This window comes from Ranitomeya variabilis, chromosome 6, assembly GCF_051348905.1.
Source record: "Ranitomeya variabilis isolate aRanVar5 chromosome 6, aRanVar5.hap1, whole genome shotgun sequence".
NCBI lineage: Eukaryota > Metazoa > Chordata > Amphibia > Anura > Dendrobatidae > Ranitomeya > Ranitomeya variabilis.
Genome location: NC_135237.1, coordinates 536,088,390 through 536,114,817, shown reverse-complemented (window position 1 = coordinate 536,114,817; position 26,428 = coordinate 536,088,390). Strand labels below are relative to the sequence as shown.

The window sequence follows — 26,428 nt, the reverse complement described above, 5'->3', positions numbered from 1 at the left end:
AGTCTTTGGCCACAAGGGGCATAAGTGGCATTTCTGTGGTGAGAATCATTGAAAGCCTCAACCAAGGTGAGCTGGACTACACCTGTTTGCTCTTTCTACCCTCACATTGTAATAATTTCTAAAAAAAACAACCTGTCCTGATACTCATTCTCTGTAACTTACTATTTACCCTTTTTAGAGTGAATATCTCCTCTTTGGCATTCTGCCGGCACTATAGGTCCGGGAGATATCTTTCCTATACTTCTCATCATGTTTTGCTTTTGCCAATGGTCAAAAGCATGCTAGCTCTCAACTGTTAACCCATCTGTATGCACTTGGACGTAGAGGAGAGACGAAGCCCCATCCCCATTTCTTTATTGAGGGACAAAGCCCTGCCCACAACCAAATATGGACTAAACCCTGCCCACACCATATATGGACAAAGCCCTGCCCACACCAGCATATGGACTAAACCCTGCCCACACCATATATGGACAAAGCCCTGCCCACACCCGCATATATGGACTAAACCCTGCCCACACCATATATGGACAAAGCCCTGCCCACTCCCGCTTATGGACTAAACCCTGCCCACACCATATATGGACAAAGCCCTGCCCACACCTCCATATAGGGACTAAGCCCCACCCCCACTTCCTGTAATCCTTCTGTGTCTCTACTGCCGGAGACGGATTACATATGACAAGATGATGGGAAATACACAGGTTCTGTTTCATCAAGACCAGCGTTGTTGATGCCAGTCTTGATGAGTGAGCTTGTAGCCAGCCTCTAAATGAATCGGGCTTGTCTTAAAAGTGGCGTGAGCGTGTGTAATGTGCCCCACAGCTTGTGAAGTAGCCACGCGCACGTCACCATACCCCGTCTTACTCCCATTCCGCCCCAACGTCTCCCATTTCGTTTTGGCAGGAATATGGTCTCAAAGTTCGTGACTTTTCAAAGTATATTGCGGCAGATTTCTGATGTAAACACTTTGATGAATCGGAGGCCATAATGGCTGGCATTTTTGGTAGGATTTTCGGGGAAAGGCCAACAAGATGAAATTGCTGAAAGTCCAGGGACCATCGTTTTGCTCAGTGTGAAGTCCTCTTCTTCAGAAGAACATTGACCACTTAATGGTCTACCTGTCAGATTTTTACATTCTTCCTCCTATTAAGCAGAACATCTACTTAACCTCTTCATCCTCGCCAATGTGGAAACCCCATACAGGCACAGTACCGATTTACCACCTGCTGCGCTTCTTTATAGGACCGGTTTTCCCATGCTAACTCTTAGTTAATTAGTTTGAGGGTCAAGCCGAGGTTGTGGTTGCATTAAGTCAGGACTGGCCGCACGAGTGAGCACTTCACATGACCACCGCCTGCCTTTACTGTGGTTGATATATGTGCCGCTCAGTTGTCCTCTCTCAAAACATTTACTTTTTTTTTTAACTAGGGAAAGGAGTAATAACAAATTGTCTCCCACAGAGCAAAGGGAGGTAATATTTATGTAGTCGAGTGATTAAGTGCAGTGCTGGTTCTCAGATTTTCCCACAGTGGCGGAACATCTACTTTTAAGAAAGATGAAGTTCAAGTAGTGGAGGAGAATCTCATTGAAGTGTTTTTTTTTTTTTTCTTCTGTAAATGGTTAATCAAATGGTGGCTGATGGGGCCTGATATTAGAGGCCATCTTTTTGCAGTTCAGTTGTGAAACCGGGTTTAGGTTGTTGTAAAGAATATGTATCAAAGGGGTGGTCCGCGCCCCTAATAAATTCTTGAGCAATCACTGCAGCTTGGTGAATCCTATGTGTGTAATGAGCACACCATTGGGTTTCCGCTCCGCTTGCCGTTTTCGGCGGTCATCACTTGACTGCAAACATTTTCATCCTTGTGGTCACGTGCTGACTAGTCTCTGAAATCCTAGTTAGCTTGGCATGTTACCGCAAGCGTGCAAGTCACTGCTGACAGGCGGAGTCAAAGCGTAACAGTATGCACGTTACACACTTATACTTTCAATAGATGAGTTGTCCGTGCACACTTAGGGCAGGGCTGTGGATCTTAGCATGCTCGTTCTCATTCTTAGTTGGCTCAATTTTTAGTTCTTGACTCCCTCTCGATCTTTTTTCGCTCCCTATCGTTCTTAGCAGGGCGGTGGAGTCAGTAAGCCAAACCTCCAACTCCGATTCCATTTCCTCTGTACTGAGCATGAACGTGAAGTGCAGCACAGATTCATTTCAACTAAAATCTGAGATGCTTGGATCAGGAACAGAACAGACATTTATAGGACATTTCACAACTTTCCTAAATTATTTTAAGAAAAAAATTTACATCATGTCCTGCATTGTACTACTGAACCCAATTTATTATGTATTTTCGGAGTCAGTCCATTTTATACCGACTCCAACTATACCAAGACTGACACAGACTTCACAGCACTGGGGACAACCCTACACAAGGTTGTAGCAATCGGGGAAAAAATCAGGAACCAAGGCACCGAACTTCCTCCTTTGGTAACTTCATTGGTAAAGAAAAATCACAACGTTTTGACTGCGCAGGGCCTTTATCAAGCCATAAAAAAGGCATATCTTTTTTTTGTTTGTGACTTGATAAAGGCCCTGCGCAGCCAAAACATGATTTTTCTGTACCAAAAAAGTTACCAAAAGGAGGATGTCTGGTGCCCTTGTTCCCGGATTTCTCTGCACATACTGTTGGGATTCCTACAGGTTTCACGAGGGTTGGACAAACCGCTTCTCCATGAAGGACCGATGGTCATGTCTTTTTCTGATCTATTTCTCAAAAATTTCTAGGTTAGCTTGATCATACTGCATCCTGAGCCCAGATAACTGTTATAAATGGCATCGGTATCTGGGAATAAGAAGACTAGAATGTTGTAAAGATGAGACCATCACGACTTCATGGAGAAGAAATCGAGCATGGATCGCTAGAAAATGTATCTCAGTGATGGACCCTAATTTGGTTGTTTTTTTCCAAAATCATGTCGCATCTGACAAAGGTTGTCTTTGGTATTGCAGCTCAGCTCCAAGGTGGCCTCGAATTTGTAATGTTCATTGAATGCTGAACAATTCGGAGATGATCTTGTAGGACAGTCGGAGATGATCTTGTAGGACAGTGGGAGATGATCTTGTAGGACATTCGGAGATGATCTTGTAGGACAGTCGGAGATGATCTTGTAGGACGGTCGGAGATGATCTTGTAGGACGGTCGGGGATGATCTTGTAGGACGGTCGGGGATGATCTTGTAGGACGGTCGGAGATGATCTTGTAGGACGGTCGGGGATGATCTTGTAGGACGGTCGGGGATGATCTTGTAGGACGGTCAGAGATGATCTTGTAGGACGGTCGGGGATGATCTTGTAGGACGGTCGGGGATGATCTTGTAGGACGGTCGGGGATGATCTTGTAGGACGGTCGGGGATGATCTTGTAGGACGGTCGGGGATGATCTTGTAGGACGGTCGGGGATGATCTTGTAGGACGGTGTGGGATGATCTTGTAGGACGGTCGGGGATGATTTTGCAGAATGGTTATGGTCCTAAAAGAGAATTAAAGATAATTGTCTTTTTACGCCTCTGTAGAGAGAACTTCTTGTAGAGACACAACATTTTTTGCTTTCTCCAAAAAGCTGATTTATTTTTTTTAATTCTCATTAAATGATGTAAGATTCTGTTCCCAATGGTTTTCAATTAAGTTTTTCTTAAATTTTCTTTTTTTTCCTGACAGACTGTAAAAAGTGGTTGGAAATATTATTTTTTGCAGTAAAAAAAAAAAGTTTTTATTGTAACAAGATGTGTGTAAAACAGTGATGGACAATTTATTGCAATGTTTGTATGATTTTGGTAGGGATAATTGTGTCTGCTTGGCTCCTGTGACGGAAATAGCCGGTGGCCCCTGGGGAGTTGCTTCCAGGCCTTGTGGTGTCTGAGAGACACAGCAGGCAATTAATGATTCTGTCTGTGTGTGCTCCACTTGTACCATAGATAACCGTTAGCACGTGAAATGAGATCCACTTGTAGCCGACTTGTCCCAGTTATGTGCAGGAAGCACCTGTCCCTCATTCTTGTGCTATGTATGTTCTGCTGGCAAAGCTCTGTGCTACTTAAATGTCAAAACAGAATGCCGGGCCAAGGCTACTACCGCTGTTTCAGTGCGCGTTACATCATGGCTGTCGCACAGCTCGGGCTAACAATGGGCATTATTTAATGGGTTGTCCAGTTTGGATGTATAAAAATGGATTATCCAATTGGGAAGTTAACAGAGGACGGTCCTCATAGTTTGGCCAAAGAATCATAGAATGTTAGAGTTGGAAGGACCTCCAGGGTCATCGTGTCCAACCTCCTGAGAAGAAAGAACAATTGCAAAGTCTTTTGCTTTCCCTCTCTTTCTCACTGTTTTTTTCTTTTTCTTTCTTTCTCCTCTTTTTCTCACTTTCTCGCTCTCCTTCTGTTTCTCTTTTACCTGTTGACTTAGCTTGTTCTCATTGGACCTCCCTTTTTATCTGCTCTCCATGAGATAGGTGATAATTTACCAACTACTGGGACTCCCACTGATCAGAATAAGGCTATGTGCACACGGTGCGTTTTTTCACGGTTAAAATGCTTACAAAACGCTTCCCGTTATTTCTAATGGCATTCCGCCTTGTTGTGCACATGATGCGTTTTTTTTCCGCGAAAAAAACGCAGCAGGTTCATTAATTTTGCGGAATTTCTGCGTTTTTTGCCGCTATTTATTGTATTGGGAAGCTCCCGAAAAAAGCTGATTTCCTTCTAAAGGAGTCAGGTTTTGTTCAGGAAAATTCTGCAGACATTCTGCAACGTGTGCACATAGCCTATGAAGTTATATTTATCACCGATGAGGAAATTAGAGCAGTAAGCCGGACGCCCGACTACCGTTCTATCCTGCCGGAAAAAGCGGAGTCACATAGGAAATGAATGGAGCGTTGGTCTGGCACGCGCCCTGACACTCATTCTAGGTAAGGCTGTCGCTGCATTCCCGATCATGGCCACTACAAAATGTATGGAGCGGTTATCACAATCAACTGATGGGTGAAATGACAAGATTTAATCCCTTTAATTAACTGATCCGCGAGAGTGCTGACAGTCACCCATCACCCGTCTGATATTGGTGCGGTAACCTAAGGATTGGTCATCAATAGGAAAGTCCATAAAATCCCCTTTAGAACAATAGCTGAGTTTCTCTGGCCTCTTAGGGAACTGGTAGATCATGTGAAGTTGTGTAAGATTAGTGACGTACAATGTTTTCCCCTGGTACGGTATTTAGTGCTTTTTGTTTTTCCCATTTCCTCCTTCTGATCTCTAAAGAACAGAACTAGAAAACAAGAAACAAGTCGGTCGGAACGTTTAGTGTAATGAAGAGCAGAAGCCTGCCTAATTCAATAGAGCCGCAGCCTAACATCCGCAGTCCGGCTCACGATTCAATTAGTCTGACTTGATCAAAGTACAGAGAACGTCACGGCCGGACTATGACTCTTAGGAAATTCCCCGACCGGATTTTTTTAATTTTTGGCTTTTGGCTGCCCTTTATCTTTTCCTGGTAGGTGAGTCAGAAGGTGAATGGAGGACGTAAGGGATTTTAGGATTCCCACCATCAACACCCATGGAAAGTTGACCAAAATCCAAACGACATTGGAAAGTATTCTGCGGACAACGTGTTGTATTGGCTCAAGTCTTTATTATTCTGATTATCAGTTAATTACAGTTCATCCAAGGATAGAACAATTCACATCTGGAGCGGTGATTGACCGCCGGCCGGTGCATCTGTCCAGGCCTGTCTTGTATGGAGCGCCGGCCTGTTCTCCACCGTCTCTGGACTCCGGGGTCATCTAGTGACCTTGTGAGGATCAGGTTATCTCATCTAGGACTATTTAAGAACACAGATCCCATAGATCAACTGTGTAACATGATCCCCGTGTCTGAAGGGAGGTAATCCTTGTGCTGAGACTTCCAACCTGTTCTCTCTCACTCACAGTATGTCCATAGGCCTGAGATGGTAGTCTGAGATTACGACACATGGATTCTCAAAAAAGTGCCAAATGGGGCTGACAGCTATTGCCCATACGTATGTATGATCATCTCATCGGAGTGTGCATGTGTTTTCTCTGGGAATAGCGAGTATTTCACGGGAGGACATGATTATCATTGTTTAACCCATTGACCCATTGTACCGATTTGGTCTTTGACTTGACAGCTGCCAGTTACGTAGAGTCAGAACACTCCTGTACACCTAAGATGGCTGCATGGGATCAGACAACTTGCTCCTAATGTGTCTGACTACCTTGTAGATATTGAGGATAGTAGTTCTCTCGCGTTGGTCTTAGTTTAGTCCTTTCCATATATTTTTACTCTTCTATTCATGTCCGTGGTGGTACCCATAGACCTATGAAGACCTGATGATTCCCCGGTTGGGTAGGAAGTCTCATATAGGTTCAGTGACCAAATAAATCAAAAGAAATGCACTATTATAGAAGTTATATTCTTGTACATAGGAGCAGTATTATAGTAGTTATATTCCTGTACATAGGAGCAGTATTATAGCAGTTATATTCTTGTACATAGGAGCAGTATTATAGAAGTTATATTCTTGTACATAGGAGCAGTATTATAGTAGTTATATTCCTGTACATAGGAGCAGTATTATAGCAGTTATATTCTTGTACATAGGAGCAGTATTATAGTAGTTATATTCTTGTACATAGGGGCAGTATTATAGTAGTTATATTCTTGTACATAGGGGCAGTATTATAGTAGTTATATTCTTGTACATAGGAGCAGTATTATAGTAGTTATATTCTTGTACATAGGGGCAGTATTATAGTAGTTATATTCTTATACATAGGGAGCAGTATTATAGTAGTTATATTCTTGTACATAGGAGCAGTATTATAGTAGTTATATTCTTGTACATAGGGGCAGTATTATAGTAGTTATATTCTTATACATAGGGAGCAGTATTATAGTAGTTATATACTTGTACATAGGAGCAGTATTATAGTAGTTATATTCTTGTACATAGGAGCAGTATTATAGCAGTTATATTCTTGTACATAGGGAGCAGTATTATAGTAGTTATATTCTTGTACATAGAGGCAGTATTATAGTAGTTATATTCTTGTACATAGAGGCAGTATTATAGTAGTTATATTCTTGTATATAGGAGCAGTATTATAGTAGTTATATTCCTGTACATAGGGGCAGTATTATAGTAGTTATATTCTTGTACATAGGAGCAGTATTATAGTAGTTATATTCTTGTACATAGGGGCAGTATTATAGTAGTTACATTCTTGTACATAGGGGGCAGTATTGTAGTAGTTATATTCTAGTACATAGGGGCAGTTTTATAGTAGTTATAATCTTGTACATAGGAGCAGTATTATAGTACCGGTAGTTATATTCTTGTACATAGGGGCAGTATTATAGTAGTTATATTCTTGTATATAGGAGCAGTATTATAGTAGTTATATTCTTGTACATAGGGGCAGTATTATAGTAGTTATATTCTTGTACATAGGATCAGTAATATAGTAGTTATATTCTTGTACATAGGGGCAGTATTATAGTAGTTATATTCTTGTACACATGGAGCAGTATTATAGTAGTTATATTCTTGTACATAGGGGCAGTTTTATAGTAGTTATAATCTTGTACATAGGAGCAGTATTATAGTACCGGTAGTTATATTCTTGTACATAGGGGGCAGTATTATAGTAGTTATATTCTTGTACATAGGAGCAGTATTATAGTAGTTATATTCTTGTACATAGGGGCAGTATTATAGTAGTTATATTCTTGTACATAGGAGCAGTATTATAGTAGTTATATTCTTGTACATAGGGGCAGTATTATAGTAGTTATATTCTTGTACATAGGAGCAGTATTATAGTAGTTATATTCTTGTACATAGGGGCAGTATTATAGTAGTTATATTCTTGTACATAGGAGCAGTATTATAGTAGTTATATTCTTGTACATAGGGGCAGTATTATAGTAGTTATATTCTTGTACACATGGAGCAATTGTTATATTTGTGTAAATATGGACATCTATATCGTAGCTATATCCTAGTCCATAGTGGGTACTATACATGTCTATAGCTTTATAGCCATTATTTTCTTAAAAATGAAGCTTTGTTCTATATTACGGTATTTTAATTCAGTGACCAGCTCAAAATCCCTCCCCACTCCTTTTTGCAGGACAGGAATAAGGACAAAATGCCTGAATCACGGTGGGAATTATTTAATTTATTGCTCCTGTAGGAGTCACACTGCAACCATCTATTTACCAAGTTTATTTGCTCAGTGATTTTATTTTATGTTGATTTTACGTAGGTATGTTTTTGGTTAACGTTTAGAATATGGTAACGTGAAGATGTAATTTTATTTTTCATGCTTCTCTGAGCACTTGAATGCTGAGGAAGTCTTTAAACGTGGATGTCAGAGCCTGGTCGGGTCCACTCCGCTCTGCAGTCTCGTGCTCTCGCTAATTGAGTTGGAAGGCGCGTTCCCGGGAGGCGGCTGCTGTTGGTTTTGCATAGCGATACTGAAGGCTGCGTTCCCTTTGGCTGTGAAGTTATTTATCCCCGTTTGGTGCAGACTGTAAATGTTGGTAATCCTTGTCACATGTAATAATTTTAATATTTCCTGCGCTCACTGCTGGTTTAAGTGGTGTACTATTTTTTTTATTATTTACGGTATTTTTGTTTGCTCTCCGGCACTGATCTTTTGGTGCCAGCAGTAGCGGTTATAGATCTAGACTGTAAATTTTAAATGATTTATTAGATTGTATTAAACGATCCAGCGACTATTGATCAGATGAACCTGCACGGATTGCATTATAATGAAGGCTGGCACAAGACCTGCGCTCGCAGAAAATGCACCAGGAGATTTAAGAGATGTTTCTGAAGTTAAATGCTTTGTTGCAATACCAGCTCTCGAAAGGGCAAGCTCCCATATGGCGAGGTACGGGAGTAGTAATACAGATTTACTGTGGAAGCTTTTGTAATCTGTAAGCGGTGTCATTTGTAATTTCTTGATGCACGGGTTGGTTGCAATTTTTCATTAAATTTTGGAGTTTTTGGGCCTGGGAGTTTTTGGGCCTGGGAGTTTTTGGGCCTGGGAGTTTTTGGGCCTGGGAGTTTTTGGGCCTGGGAGTGTGTGGTCCCCGGGAGTGTGTGGTCCCCGGGAGTGTGTGGTCCCCGGGAGTGTGTGGTCCCCGGGAGTGTGTGGTCCCCGGGAGTGTGTGGTCGCCGGGAGTGTGTGGTCCCCGGGAGTGTGTGGTCCCCGGGAGTGTGTGGTCCCCGGGAGTGTGTGGTCCCCGGGAGTGTGTGGTCGCCGGGAGTGTGTGGTCGCCGGGAGTGTGTGGTCGCCGGGAGTGTGTGGTCGCCGGGAGTGTGTGGTCGCCGGGAGTGTGTGGTCGCCTGAGTATTTTATAAGTGGAGAGAAAAAAAAAAGACCATGAAACTTTTTTTTTCCCAATCCCCGCAATTTTTAATTCTACACTTTTGCAAATGGGCTCTGCACCCTGGTTGACCATTTTCGTGTATGAGAAAGTTGATGCTGCCCCTAGCACAGACGTAGAGGATTACGGGGCTATCCTTGTGTGTGTTCTTAGTATCCGTACATGGCTGACTCTTCGTTGGGCTGCCGATGGACACAAGGTTATTTTACGGTTCGTCAGTCGAGATCCAGCAGTACATATCGCACGGAGTATGAATGTCTGCTCGTTGGATTTTTCTTTGTTAGGAATCCTATTGTTTCCTTTTTTTTCCTCTTGCATCACCCAGTCATTTTATTCATTTTTTTTTTTTTTAAGTGATTTCTGGCTATAAAGCCTTATTCCAATAATTACCATTTCCATCCCCTTTTCTCCCCGTTGTTCTCTGCATAGTGAATCCATTATTGGCGCTGAGAATAGAACGTGATCTGCTCCAGATAAGTGCGGTGGGACCGGTGGGGCGCTCACATCTGCTTGCAGCTTGTAACTGGGATATTGGCCTTCTGAGCGCCGTTTACATCACTATAAATAGGTATTCCTCATTTTACACGAAGCCTACAATTTTATAAATGCAGCCATAGAGTAGAGCATAGCCTGTGACGTGGGATCAGTACAGAGTAGGCAATGTGATGGGCCTACAATCGTGGAAAACCCCTTTAGTATTTCACATTGAACTTGGTGAAACCATTTCCGTGATTACTAGCTACACTTGGACTCGCTGTGGTTCCAACCCTGCAAATACACGTGGGATTTTTTTCCAAAATGTGAACATACCCGTAGATGAGAAAGCATGGATCAATTTGTACAGCTTGGATAATCCACCACTTCCATAAGTAAGGCTAATATATGATTCAGGGTGACTTATCACGGATTAGTTTGACATTACCCATCTTTATTGATGCCATAAATATGGAGTTTTTTTTCACCTGGTGTAAGTGGCGCTCTTCTCCTGAATCCGATGTTGTTTTTCTTTTTCTCCTACCCCTCTCCCGTCCGGAGATATGGCCTCTTCTTCTCTGGGTATAAATCTAGTTTTGTTAACTAAATGGGCGTGGTGCCCAAGGAGACGCCCACAGAGAAGCGTTAAGGACCAGGCCCACTTGGCAAAAAGAAAAGGTTTATGTGTAACAAAGAAGAGGGCGATATCTCAGGAATGGAGAGGCGCAGGAACGAAAGAAAAACAGCGCCGGATTCAGGAGACCAGCGGCGTTCACACCAGGTAAATAATAAATATAAAAACTGTTATTAGAGGACCTGTCACTTGTCGTCAATAAGTTCTTTCCCTGAGGTTGTGCTTATACACATAAACCAGCCTGAATAATATCATCTGCAGTATAGAAAACACGAACAACAAGGTGAGTAATCCCCCATGATGGAACAGGACGTTTTCGTGCTCCCTCTGACTCCAGCAGAGACAAGGTACCAAAGCTGAAGTCCTGATCTCAGCTGTCGTCATTCTTTTGTCCTTTGTGCATAAGTCATTGCGTATCTGACTTCTCCTTGTAGCCTCAGTAAAACATCAACCATCTTGGTGCGGTCTATGGCTTTTGATAACGTGCAGGTGACGGTATGGCAGACGTCTGCTCTCGCGGTTCGCCTTGTTGAGCGTGAATATATTATGTCTGCCAGAACGAGGTCTTGATTGGAAACTGTGAAACGTGAGCGTAGCTCTCTGTCCCCGTGCTGTTAATAATTGATCTCCTGGGCCTCCGGAGGTTGTCACACCCAAGTGACAGCTGATTTTCGATACTGCTTCTTTGTTTTCCTGATAGAGAGACATAATATCTGGGTTTTTTTTTTCTTGGCTGTGAAATGTCAAGAAGACAGGTTTTTTTTAATTGGCCAGTTGTAATTAGCGGTTTAATGGTCAAAATCCGAGGTTTACATATTGAATAGTTATGAATAAGGCAGCTTAGTGTGTGGGAATAAGTGGCACAAACCACCCCCCAAAAAAAAGGAAAAAAAAGCTTTAAAATGCAAAATAAATATACGGTATGTAATGTGTGTGCAACAAAGGAGAATAAAAACATTTGAGTAACATTAGGATTGGAGTTGCCAAAAACAAACAGTAGTTCCATAAAAAAGATGTAAAAGGGATAGATGGTAAAGTAGCCGAGCGTAGCGGCTTACCCATCACACACCCGACGCGCGTTTCACAAATGCTTTGTCAGGGGCGTATATATACGGTATGTACATAATGAGGAGTGGCACAATCTTTAGAGATCACAGAGAAGAATACAGAAAAGTTCTTTTGTACTTTGACTGGTTGGAGAATACGTGAGCGATGGTACCTAATGGTTATTTCAGGGAAGGCAGCCTATAAAGTAGCCTTTCTTTGGGGGGGTGCATATCCGGCACATGAGCGCTGCCAGCTGGGATAGGGTCATAGTTAGAATCATATAACATATGTGGATTTCCAGCTTCATAGTCTGTTCTGGATATTGATTTGAGCGTTCTTTCGATCCTTCATTTTTTACTTTTGCTTTATTATTGTTACTACTGTTTGCTTTTTATGTTTTTGGATCAGTATGTTTTGCTTTATTTTACTGTCCTTATAAATGGCGTCGCGCTCACTTGACAGGCGTGCGCTGGAGTTCCCTGATACTGTAAGACGCCGTGTACCGCATCACCGAGATATCTGAGATGTGAGGCAAGGAGGGTGGGAAAAAAAAGAGACTTGGCACCATTGTGTGGCACGAGATGAAAGTGAAAATCACAAACTAGAAAACCTGATATGTTATACGCGTCTTAATTAGTCTGAGCCTGCGGCGATGCAAACTGGCATTTATGAGTTTTTTGGGAGAAAGCATTATAGCACTTGAAAGCAAGATGTATGGATCTATTTCCTGAACTCGGCCTAGCGAGCAGATGGAGCTGGAACGGATCCATTCGAACATTTGGTCGGCGTGAACCAAGCCAAAGAATTTTCCTTGTAATTAGAACGGTCTTCACACCATCAATCGGTCCCGATGGGCGAAACGTCTGATGTGAAAGCTGTTCTGTGCGTCTTTTGATGATTCAATCTCTTTTTAAAGCAAATATTCTTCCTACCCTCCTCTCTCTTCCACTAATTTAATGGCACGGACAGATATGGTGCCGGAGTAGTATGAGGCCGTCACCTCTGATCAGAGGGGTAGAACCAAAATATATACGATTCTGCTTTTTTATCACTTGGGAAAAATCCACTATACATTAACGTTTCGGCAAAATAAAAAAAAAAAAGACCAGCGCTGTGTCCTGGTGAGATCGGTAAATACCGCTGCCGATTTCCTGGTCGTGAATATTCATCATATTTACACCACGTAGGATCTTAACAAAAAGGATCTAAATCTGCGGCGTAAATTTGTTGTGGATTTTGTCTCGGAATTGCTGTAGTATCACAAGCAAGATTTTCACAGAAAATCATCTAGAGTTTCTCACATTTGGATCTTAATGTAGGTCCTGAGGGAGAAATGTTTCGCCCCTTCTGGCCAGGCGCTAGGCAGCTTGCTCCATCCTTTTTAAGATAAGACATCATGTAAGAAAATTGCCCATAGTAATCCTAAAACATTTACAATTTGCACATTTATTTTTACTGTACTTTTTATTTTTAGGGTGTAGGGACGCGTCCTCTGGCGCTCCTGTGGCCCAATGAGATTTGGATGAATAATGGTAATTCTTGGGGTTCCTTACAAACTGCACACCGTGGGCACAGATAAACCCGCCCTGGCCTCATCGTACAAATATAGTTTTTTTTTTTTTTTACATCTTCTTTCCATGCTGATTGCATATGTCATTGTGAATTTCTCCATTAACTTCCCGCCGCATAGAAAATTAAATCATATTTCCATGGCCTCCGGAGGGGCAGAACGGCCACCACAGTGAATGTTTAAGAAGCTGCTCTATAACTGACTGTGATCAGTACGAGCACATAATAAATGTGACGGTTTCCCATCACCTGGGCATATGTTCCTCTTGTCATTTCACTTGTGACTAAAAGGCTGGAAATTCCTTCTTATTGCTGTTTATTAAATCTGCAGATTCCTTGGCTTATGCCGTGGGATAAATCTTATGTCCATGTACATGCAAAAAGAATAATTGGAATAGCGGAAGATAAGTAAAATATGACTAGAAATCAAGTATAGTAGTTATATTCTTGTACATAGGAGCAGTATTATAGTAGATATATTCTTGTACATGTGGGGAGTATTATAGTAGTTATATTCTTGTACATAGGAGCAGTATTATAGTAGATATATTCTTGTACATGTGGGGAGTATTATAGTAGTTATATTCTTGTACATAGGAGCAGTATTATAGTAGTTATATTCCTGTACATAGGGGCAGTATTATAGTAGTTATATTCTTGTACATAGGAGCAGTATTATAGTAGTTATAATCTTGTACATAGGAGCAGTATTATAGTAGTTATATTCTTGTACATAGGGGGCAGTATTATAGTAGTTATATTCTTGTACATAGGGGCAGTATTATAGTAGTTATATTCTTGTACATAGGAGCAGTATTATAGTAGTTATAATCTTGTACATAGGGGCAGTATTATAGTAGTTATATTCTTGTACATAGGGGCAGTATTATAGTAGTTATATTCTTGTACATAGGGGCAGTATTATAGTAGTTATATTCTTGTACATAGGGGCAGTATTATAGTAGTTATATTCTTGTACATAGGGGCAGTATTATAGTAGTTATAATATTGTACATAGGAGCAGTATTATAGTAGTTATATTCTTGTACATATGAGCAGTATTATAGTAGTTATATTCTTGTACATAGGAGCAGTATTATAGTAGTTATAATCTTGTACATAGGAGCAGTATTATAGTAGTTATATTCTTGTACATAGGGAGTAGTATTATAGTATTATATTCTTGTACATAGGAGCAGTATTGTAGTAGTTATATTCTTGTACATAGGAGCAGTATTATAGTAGTTATATTCTTGTACATAGGGGCAGTATTATAGTAGTTATAATCTTGTACATAGGGGCAGTATTATAGTAGTTATATTCTTGTACATAGGGGCAGTATTATAGTAGTTATATTCTTGTACATAGGGGCAGTATTATAGTAGTTATATTCTTGTACATAGGGGCAGTATTATAGTAGTTATAATATTGTACATAGGAGCAGTATTATAGTAGTTATATTCTTGTACATAGGGGCAGTATTATAGTAGTTATATTCCTGTACATAGGAGCAGCATTATAGTAGTTATATTCTTGTACATAGGAGCAGTATTATAGTAGTTATAATCTTGTACATAGGAGCAGTATTATAGTAGTTATATTCCTGTACATAGGAGCAGCATTATAGTAGTTATATTCTTGTACATAGGAGCAGTATTATAGTAGTTATAATCTTGTACATAGGAGCAGTATTATAGTAGTTATATTCTTGTACATAGGGGCAGTATTATAGTAGTTATATTCTTGTACATAGGGACAGTATTATAGTAGTTATATTCTTGTACATAGGAGCAGTATTATAGTAGTTATAATCTTGTACATAGGGGCAGTATTATAGTAGTTATATTCTTGTACATAGGGGCAGTATTATAGTAGTTATATTCTAGTACATAGGGGCAGTATTATAGTAGTTATATTCTTGTACATAGGGGCAGTATTATAGTAGTTATATTCTTGTACATAGGGGCAGTATTATAGTAGTTATAATCTTGTACATAGGGGCAGTATTATAGTAGTTATATTCTTGTACATAGGAGCAGTATTATAGTAGTTATATTCTTTCACATAGGAGCAGTATTATAGTGGTTATAATCTTGTACATAGGAGCAGTATTATAGTAGTTATATTCTTGTACATAGGGGGCAGTATTATAGTAGTTATAATCTTGTACATAGGAGCAGTATTATAGTAGTTATATTCTTGTACATAGGGGGCAGTATTATAGTAGTTATATTCTTGTACATAGGAGCAGTATTTTAGTAGTTATATTCTTGTACATAGGAGCAGTATTATAGTAGTTATAATCTTGTACATAGGGGCAGTATTATAGTATTATATTCTTGTACATAGGGGCAGTATTATAGTAGTTATATTCTTGTACATAGGGGCAGTATTATAGTAGTTATATTCTTGTACATAGGGGCAGTATTATAGTAGTTATATTCTTGTACATAGGAGCAGTATTATAGTAGTTATATTCTTGTACATAGGAGCAGTATTATAGTAGTTATAATCTTGTACATAGGAGCAGTATTATAGTAGTTATATTCTTATTCATAGGGGGCAGTATTATAGTAGTTATATTCTAGTACATAGGAGCAGTATGATAGTAGTTATATTCTTGTACATAGAGGCAGTATTATAGTAGGTATATTCTTGTACATAGAGGCAGTATTATAGTAGTTATATTCTTGTACATAGGGGCAGTATTATAGTAGTTATATTCTTGTACATAGGAGCAGTATTATAGTAGTTATATTCTTGTACATAGGAGCAGTATTATAGTAGTTATAATCTTGTACATAGGAGCAGTATTATAGTAGTTATATTCTTGTACATAGGAGCAGTATTATAGTAGTTATATTCTTGTACATAGGGGCAGTATTATAGTAGTTATATTCCTGTACATAGGAGCAGTATTATAGTAGTTATATTCTTGTACATAGGAGCAGTATTATAGTAGTTATAATCTTGTACATAGGAGCAGTATTATAGTAGTTATATTCTTGTACATAGGAGCAGTATTATAGTAGTTATAATCTTGTACATAGGAGCAGTATTATAGTAGTTATAATCTTGTACATAGGAGCAGTATTATAGTAGTTATATTCTTGTACATAGGGGCAGTATTATAGTAGTTATATTCTTGTACATAGGGGCAGTATTATAGTAGTTATAATCTTGTACATAGGGGCAGTATTATAGTAGTTATATTCTTGTACATAGGGGCAGTATTATAGTAGTTATATTCTTGTACATAGGGGCAGTATTATAGTAGTTATATTCTTGTACATAGGGGCAGTATTATAGTAGTTATAATATTGTACATAGGAGCAGTATTATAGTAGTTATATTCTTGTACATAGGGGCAGTATTATAGTAGTTATATTCCTGTACATAGGAGCAGCATTATAGTAGTTATATTCTTGTACATAGGAGCAGTATTATAGTAGTTATAATCTTGTACATAGGAGCAGTATTATAGTAGTTATATTCCTGTACATAGGAGCAGCATTATAGTAGTTATATTCTTGTACATAGGAGCAGTATTATAGTAGTTATAATCTTGTACATAGGAGCAGTATTATAGTAGTTATATTCTTGTACATAGGGGCAGTATTATAGTAGTTATATTCTTGTACATAGGGACAGTATTATAGTAGTTATATTCTTGTACATAGGAGCAGTATTATAGTAGTTATAATCTTGTACATAGGGGCAGTATTATAGTAGTTATATTCTTGTACATAGGGGCAGTATTATAGTAGTTATATTCTAGTACATAGGGGCAGTATTATAGTAGTTATATTCTTGTACATAGGGGCAGTATTATAGTAGTTATATTCTTGTACATAGGGGCAGTATTATAGTAGTTGTAATCTTGTACATAGGGGCAGTATTATAGTAGTTATATTCTTGTACATAGGAGCAGTATTATAGTAGTTATATTCTTTCACATAGGAGCAGTATTATAGTGGTTATAATCTTGTACATAGGAGCAGTATTATAGTAGTTATATTCTTGTACATAGGGGGCAGTATTATAGTAGTTATAATCTTGTACATAGGAGCAGTATTATAGTAGTTATATTCTTGTACATAGGGGGCAGTATTATAGTAGTTATAATCTTGTACATAGGGGCAGTATTATAGTATTATATTCTTGTACATAGGGGCAGTATTATAGTAGTTATATTCTTGTACATAGGGGCAGTATTATAGTAGTTATATTCTTGTACATAGGGGCAGTATTATAGTAGTTATATTCTTGTACATAGGAGCAGTATTATAGTAGTTATATTCTTGTACATAGGAGCAGTATTATAGTAGTTATAATCTTGTACATAGGAGCAGTATTATAGTAGTTATATTCTTATTCATAAGGGGCAGTATTATAGTAGTTATATTCTAGTACATAGGAGCAGTATGATAGTAGTTATATTCTTGTACATAGAGGCAGTATTATAGTAGGTATATTCTTGTACATAGAGGCAGTATTATAGTAGTTATATTCTTGTACATAGGGGCAGTATTATAGTAGTTATATTCTTGTACATAGGAGCAGTATTATAGTAGTTATATTCTTGTACATAGGAGCAGTATTATAGTAGTTATAATCTTGTACATAGGAGCAGTATTATAGTAGTTATATTCTTGTACATAGGAGCAGTATTATAGTAGTTATATTCTTGTACATAGGGGCAGTATTATAGTAGTTATATTCCTGTACATAGGAGCAGTATTATAGTAGTTATATTCTTGTACATAGGAGCAGTATTATAGTAGTTATAATCTTGTACATAGGAGCAGTATTATAGTAGTTATATTCTTGTACATAGGAGCAGTATTATAGTAGTTATAATCTTGTACATAGGAGCAGTATTATAGTAGTTATAATCTTGTACATAGGAGCAGTATTATAGTAGTTATATTCTTGTACATAGGGGCAGTATTATAGTAGTTATATTCTTGTACATAGGGACAGTATTATAGTAGTTATATTCTTGTACATAGGAGCAGTATTATAGTAGTTATAATCTTGTACATAGGGGCAGTATTATAGTAGTTATATTCTTGTACATAGGGGCAGTATTATAGTAGTTATATTCTAGTACATAGGGACAGTATTATAGTAGTGATATTCTTGTACATAGGAGCAGTATTATAGTAGTTATAATCTTGTACATAGGGGCAGTATTATAGTAGTTATATTCTTGTACATAGGGGCAGTATTATAGTAGTTATATTCTAGTACATAGGGGGAGTATTATAGTAGTTATATTCTTGTACATAGGAGCAGTATTATAGTAGTTATATTCTTGTACATAGGGGCAGTATTATAGTAGTTATATTCTAGTACATAGGGGCAGTATTATAGTAGTTATATTCTTGTACATAGGGGCAGTATTATAGTAGTTATATTCTTGTACATAGGGGCAGTATTATAGTAGTTATAATCTTGTACATAGGGGCAGTATTATAGTAGTTATATTCTTGTACATAGGAGCAGTATTATAGTAGTTATAATCTTGTACATAGGAGCAGTATTATAGTAGTTATATTCTTGTACATAGGAGCAGTATTATAGTAGTTATATTCTTTCACATAGGAGCAGTATTATAGTGGTTATAATCTTGTACATAGGAGCAGTATTATAGTAGTTATAATCTTGTACATAGGAGCAGTATTATAGTAGTTATATTCTTGTACATAGAGGGCAGTATTATAGTAGTTATATTCTTGTACATAGGGGCAGTATTATAGTAGATATATTCTTGTACATGTGGGGAGTATTATAGTAGTTATATTCTTGTACATAGGAGCAGTATTATAGTATTATATTCTTGTACATAGGGGGCAGTATTATAGTAGTTATATTCCTGTACATAGGGGCAGTATTATAGTAGTTATATTCTTGTACATAGGAGCAGTATTATAGTAGTTATAATCTTGTACATAGGAGCAGTATTATAGTAGTTATATTCTTGTACATAGGGGGCAGTATTATAGTAGTTATATTCTTGTACATAGGAGCAGTATTATAGTAGTTATATTCTTGTACATAGGAGCAGTATTATAGTAGTTATAATCTTGTACATAGGGGCAGTATTATAGTAGTTATATTCTTGTACATAGGGGCAGTATTATAGTAGTTATATTCTTGTACATAGGGGCAGTATTATAGTAGTTATATTCTTGTACATAGGGGCAGTATTATAGTAGTTATAATATTGTACATAGGAGCAGTATTATAGTAGTTATATTCTTGTACATATGAGCAGTATTATAGTAGTTATATTCTTGTACATAGGAGCAGTATTATAGTAGTTATAATCTTGTACATAGGAGCAGTATTATAGTAGTTATATTCTTGTACATAGGGAGCAGTATTATAGTATTATATTCTTGTACATAGGAGCAGTATTGTAGTAGTTATATTCTTGTACATAGGAGCAGTATTATAGTAGTTATATTCTTGTACATGGGGGGCAGTATTATAGTAGTTATATTCTTGTACATAGGGGCAGTATTATAGTAGTTATATTCTTGTACATAGGGGCAGTATTATAGTAGTTATATTCTTGTACATAGGAGCAGAATTATAGTAGTTATATTCTTGTACATAGGAGCAGTATTATAGTAGTTATATTGTTTCACATAGGAGCAGTATTATAGTGGTTATAATCTTGTACATAGGAGCAGTATTATAGTAGTTATATTCTTGTACATAGGAGCAGTATTATAGTAGTTATAATCTTGTACATAGGAGCAGTATTATAGTAGTTATATTCTTGTACATAGGGGCAGTATTACAGTAGTTATATTCTTGTACATAGGGACAGTATTATAGTAGTTATATTCTTGTACATAGGAGCAGTATTATAGTAGTTATAATCTTGTACATAGGAGCAGTATTATAGTAGTTATATTCTTGTACATAGGGGGCAGTATTATAGTAGTTATATTCTTGTACATAGGAGCAGTATTTTAGTAGTTATATTCTTGTACATAGGAGCAGTATTATAGTAGTTATAATCTTGTACATAGGGGCAGTATTATAGTATTATATTCTTGTACATAGGGGCAGTATTATAGTAGTTATATTCTTGTACATAGGGGCAGTATTATAGTAGTTATATTCTTGTACATAGGGGCAGTATTATAGTAGTTATATTCTTGTACATAGGAGCAGTATTATAGTAGTTATATTCTTGTACATAGGAGCAGTATTATAGTAGTTATAATCTTGTACATAGGAGCAGTATTATAGTAGTTATATTCTTATTCATAGGGGGCAGTATTATAGTAGTTATATTCTAGTACATAGGAGCAGTATTATAGTAGTTATATTCTTGTACATAGGGGGCAGTATTATAGTAGTTATATTCTTGTACATAGGAGCAGTATTATAGTAGTTATATTCTTGTACATAGAGGCAGTATTATAGTAGTTATATTCTTGTACATAGGAGCAGTATTATAGTAGTTATATTCTTGTACATAGGAGCAGTATTATAGTAGGTATATTCTTGTACATAGAGGCAGTATTATAGTAGTTATATTCTTGTACATAGGAGCAGTATTATAGTAGTTATATTCTTGTACATAGGAGCAGTATTATAGTAGTTATAATCTTGTACATAGGAGCAGTATTATAGTAGTTATATTCTTGTACATAGGAGCAGTATTATAGTAGTTATATTCTTGTACATAGGGAGCAGTATTATAGTAGTTATATTCTTGTACATAGGAGCAGTATTATAGTAGTTATATTCTTGTACATAGGGGCAGTATTATAGTAGTTATATTCTTGTATATAGGGGCAGTATTACAGTTGGTATATTCTTGTACATAGGGGCAGTATTATAGTAGTTATATTCTTGTACATAGGGGCAGTATTATAGTAGTTATATTCTTGTATATAGGGGCAGTATTATATTAGCTACATTCTTGTACATAGGGGCAGTATTATAGTAGTTATATTCTTGTACATAGGGGCAGTATTATAGTAGTTATATTTTTGTACATAGGGGCAGTATTATAGTAGTTATATTCTTGTATATAGGGGCAGTATTACAGTTGGTATATTCTTGTACATAGGGGCAGTATTATAGTAGATATTCTTGTACATAGGAGCAGTAATATAGTAGTTATATTCTTGTACATAGTAGCAGTATTATAGTAGTTATATTCTTGGACATAGGAGCAGTATTATAGTAGTAATGTTGTATATAGGGAGCAGTACTATAGTAGTTATATTCTTGTACATAGTGGCTGTATTATAGTAGTTTCATACATATGTGATTTTTTTTTTTTTTCTTAGCGAAGCATAACATGTGTTAGGGAATGCTTAGTATGTGGCTGCCATGAACTGTTAGTTAATCTATACAATATACATAAAGGTCAGTGTTTTTGAATAATGTTTGGATGTTTTGTCCCCAGAGAGCAGCAGGTGGTAGTATATTTGGGCTATTTGAGCGATTCCTCTATTGTTCATATTATGACCTGTACTTAATACTGACTTTTTTTTTTAATCTTGTTCTTTCTTTTTTTTTTGTCTGGTCCAAGACTGAATCATCCTTGTAAACAGATTCCTTTGACTTGATGCATGACAGGATGGTAAATCATGTAATGACTGTATACGGTATTAATGCACTCTGCTTGATATGTGGACCCCGATGTGTATAATTGAAAGATCCTTGCTTTGTGGCAGTGAAGCGTATTCCATTTCTTTGCATTCCCCTGCCAGGAAGGAGTTATTCAGCCAGAACAGACTATGAATATTGTGTAGAAAATCCTAAATTTATTGGTGCTTCATAAATGTAATCCATCGCGTTTCACAGGAGCTTTGTCTGGAGCACATTAGACAGCTAATAGCGGGGATTGATGCTAGATAGGTTTCTATCAGACGTTGGTATACACAATTATGTATATAAAAATGGGGACGTCTATAAGAATGGTTGTGAAGGCCTAAATATAAAATGCCCGCTGTTTAGCCGTTATGTTTTATGGACTGCCGAAAGTCTCGACCACACGGCCATTCTTCTCGTTCAAATGCAATCAATGGACCACGTTCGTGGTCGTATCTATGATATTCGATGGTCGTGTGAACCCACCTAAAGAGTGTGCATGCATGGTGCTTTTGAGGCTTTTTAGGGCAGAATCTCTGATATATAAAATATATCTAAATATATATATATATATATTTTAAATGTTTCCGATACGCCTTAGATGACCGTCTGCCAAACAATCGACTGGCTTCGATATAAATTCTGAGTTGATGGAACTTAGAACTTTGCCGATTGCCCGAACTCCCATCTCGCCATGTGCAAGATCTCAGCTAGGGAAAGTGTGAATATTGCTAAATATGACAGTACTAAATCTTTAAGGGGGTAACCTTAGGATAGGTCATCAATATCTGATTGAGGGGGTGCGACACCCTGCATGCCCTCCTTTCAGCGGTGACCGAAATTGCTCAGTTTTGGGGCTCTGTCAACACCGGATACTACACATCTGCCTCTTATTCCAATCAGTCCGGGAATATCCATCCGTATACTGACAATGAAACCAGTCTGAACCTGGCCTTATGCAGTGACCGAAATCTCCCTTTCACCATATATCTGCCTGACTACCAAGGTTGGACATTTTGGAACCTGGTGACACAGGTATTGTAATCGCTCTCTAAATTTAAATCTTAATGTTTTTTTGTTGTTTTTTTACTGTTTTTCTCTCTTTTTTTTTTTTTTTTTATCGCTCAAAAAACTAAGACTTCCCTCAGTCTTGGCACTACTGCCACATCTGCGTGTTACATTTCCAATACCCTGACCCTGAAAAAGCCTAGCACACCATAGATCCGGGCAAAGGCCAAGTCTTGCTACAAAAAGTGACTATATATATATTTTTTTTTAATGCTTTTTAGTAGTTTTCACTTTTTCCGAAAGGAATAAATTTTAGTTACTTTTTTTGTGGCTATTTTGGTTCCTGAATAATTTATTAGTCGACATTGCGGTTCTACAAATAATAATCAAAAGTGTTTTATGTTTCCTGTATAGAAATGGAAGATTTTTGCCAAAGGCAGTTTCCGTCTAAGAATAAAAAATGACTGGTGGGTGGCCTTCATGCTGTCACTGATTTACTGTCGGAGCGCTTGGGTTTGTGACAAGTTAAGAATTTTTTTTATGGACTCCTACAGATTTGTATGTTCCGTGGGCTTGAAAGGAAACTTTTGTTTACGGTGAGATTAGTAGATTTTTGTGTGAATCATTTCATACACAAGCGCCTCTCTGCTACGTCATATTATGTAGCGGCACAATCGCTCGCAGTCAAAACTTGTCAATCGCCATGTTGACCTCCGATAGAGAAGATAAAAAGTTGTCGGACATGGAGCTGCTCGGGTGTCATGATCGGAATATGATGTGCAACCATAAGAGACCATGAAAGGTGTTTACAGCACATCAGTACCGGCCCACCCCTGAGGCAGAGAGCTCAGCGCTGGCAAGCTTGTGTGCTGTACAGCTTGCGAGCGCTGCTCTGAAGCTAGCTCGGTCTGTCGAGCCTCAGTGCCTCTCCACTCTTCTTGATGCTGCAGAAACAAGGGGATTCCTTTTCAAGCATCATCACCGGAGAGCACACCTTTGGTTCAGGAACCAAGGTGTCATCCTAAACGGTCGTTCATCAGGAGCGCACCGCTCCCCCGGTAAGCAGGAAGTCAGGAGGCAGAGGAGCGGTGTGCTCCTGAAGGATTAGAACGTCCTCCTATAAACGGTCGTTCATCAGGAGCGCACTGCTCCCCCGGTAAGTAGGAAGTCAGGAGGCAGAGGAGCAGTGTGCTCCTGAAGGATTAGAACGTCATCCTATAAACGGTCGTTCATCAGGAGCGCACTGCTCCCCCGGTAAGCAGGAAGTCAGGAGGCAGAGGAGCGGTGTGCTCCTGAAGGATTAGAATCAGACCACTCCTTTTAAGTTCTCAAAAGAAAGAAAAACACAACTACATGATGTGAAAATATATATATTTTTTTAATATAATTTATTTTATGTATTTCCTTTTTTTTTCACAAGAATTCACATCTTGACTTCTTTTTTTCTTTCTAAATTTACCACTGTTCTTTTTGTTATATATTTTTTTTGACATTTTAAATGGTAAAATTGAATGTTGAAAAGGGGAATATCTCCACCACGTTATCCCTATAATACCCTAAAGCCTCGTGTATATATACCAGGGACCAGTCTGTACCGGGATCTGGCTTTTTCTCCATTGTTTGTGTATCTGTAAACTATGACCAGTCGCCACCAAAGCGAATCCACGGCTCTTCCAGAATGCAGATCCAGGACCTGTCTAAACACCGGAGAGCGATGGTGTCCTCCATCACCGGTGGTCCTCTCTGGTGCCCTCTGCCGGCCCGGTGGGACTGAATTTAATGCTGCAGCCGCACATTAATTGTCCTAAGCTTACGCGTCTTGCCCATTGCTTTACTAGATTGAACGGCCGGCTCTAGCACACAGGCTGACCCTGCTATCAGAATGAAAGAAATGGCACATTGATGGAAAAGGATATTACTGTAAAAGAGCAACGCGGCAAGACTATTAGCTGGAAACATGTCGCTCAGGATGATAGAAGGACACCAGTATTAGAGCCGAGTCCCAATTATCCTCTGAGAAGTGCCTGGCATGCTTGGGGATTTTTCACACACGTCTCTTGGTTAGAGACAAAGAAACTAAATCTGACTTTGTTCTAGAGTTCTGGGATAAATCTCCAGGCAGTGGTGTATTTTTTTTTTTTTTTTAATATATATATAATGATCTGTAAATAGAAATTAATTTTAATCAGTAGATTATGCATGTTTAGGAAGACCTAATACTACTGCTAGTGAATATATATTTTTTAATTAAAGCGTATAAATGAAATGGCTATTTTCCTTGCAGTACCGCGTTTCTCCTCAGCTGGTCACTTTGCAGATGCCATAGAAACCAATGAAATGGCGCCCCCATTTCAAAGTTCGATGAGTCTCTGCAATAAAAGAAAAGCAAGAGAGATACTGATTAAAGCGCTGGACCACTTACTGGGTGTGTTTTGTTGTAGTTTTGATAAAATCTCTGCTGCAGCTCTGCTTGGTCTCTCAATGATGAGCGGTTTTATCCCCTGTAACACTTTTATTGACTGCTTACACTGTGCATAGGCAGAAAGCAGCCAATCAGTTCTGGGGGTGAGGATTGGCGTGGTTCATGAATATAGCAGACTACATTGCAGGAGCTGCTCTTTGAGAGGACTAGCAGAGCAGCAGCAGAGAAATTGGTGTTTTAGATACGTTACAGCATGTAGCTCCGTAAGCTGAGCTGAATAATAATAATAAAAAATATATATATTATATATATATATAATTTTTTTTTTTGCTAAAATTGATTTTACATTGTGACTTGACCTGTGTGTGTACATGGAAAAACTAATACATTTCACCAAAGGTTCATTGTGGTTTTATTGTTTTAAAGTGAAGTTATAATTAGAAAATGACCTGTTGATTACATTGGGTTTTTGTCGCATATATTATTTTTTAATTTTTAGTGTACTTTTGTTTTTCTTCATATCACAATCTTTATTTTTTCTTTTTTTAATAAATACGGTATATAGAAAACCTGCAATTTTCACACTGGTCACTTGGGATGTTTAGACTTACCCTTCCTGTCCTCTCAGAAAGAATTTTCAGCAGGCTCCTTATCAGAGGCAGGGAGATACAATGAAAAGTGACACCTCTATACACAGCTGATAAAACAGGATCCGCCAATCACAGTAGGCGGTGTCACACCTGACCCTGCTCCACCTTCCTTTGCAATTGCTCATTAGACATTTCTATAAGAAAGTTAAGGTGGGAATCCGACCATTATGTACATGTATTGTTTCCTGAAACGACAGTAAAAACCCTAGTGGCCAATGTAAAGAGTGCAAGATTTTTATTTTTAATACAGATTGTACCATGTAAAATATAACTTTTATCACCAATGCCGAAGTTGTCATTTCCCGATGATGGCTTTCCTTTTAAGACAATAAAATCGCAATGGACCTTTGGCTTATTATTGTGAAATTGCGATGGTGAAAATAGCGCCGGTATTCCGAAAATTGATGGAAGTTTGACCTGTAAATAGTACTGGAAAACTAATTAAAAACCGGAGATGATTGCCATTAGTCTTGGGGTAATGAGTTTCCAGTTGTTGTTGTTCACAGAGGAGCGCGGGCGCTTATTGCA

At 38.1% G+C, this 26,428-nt stretch overlaps 1 protein-coding gene across 1 annotated transcript in view; it reads left to right on the top strand.

Moving 5' to 3' along the window:
• EXT1 (exostosin glycosyltransferase 1) overlaps positions 1 to 26,428 on the top strand; it is a 261,810-nt gene that overhangs the window by 58,714 nt on the left and 176,668 nt on the right. The gene's annotated exons all lie outside the window — the stretch shown is intronic.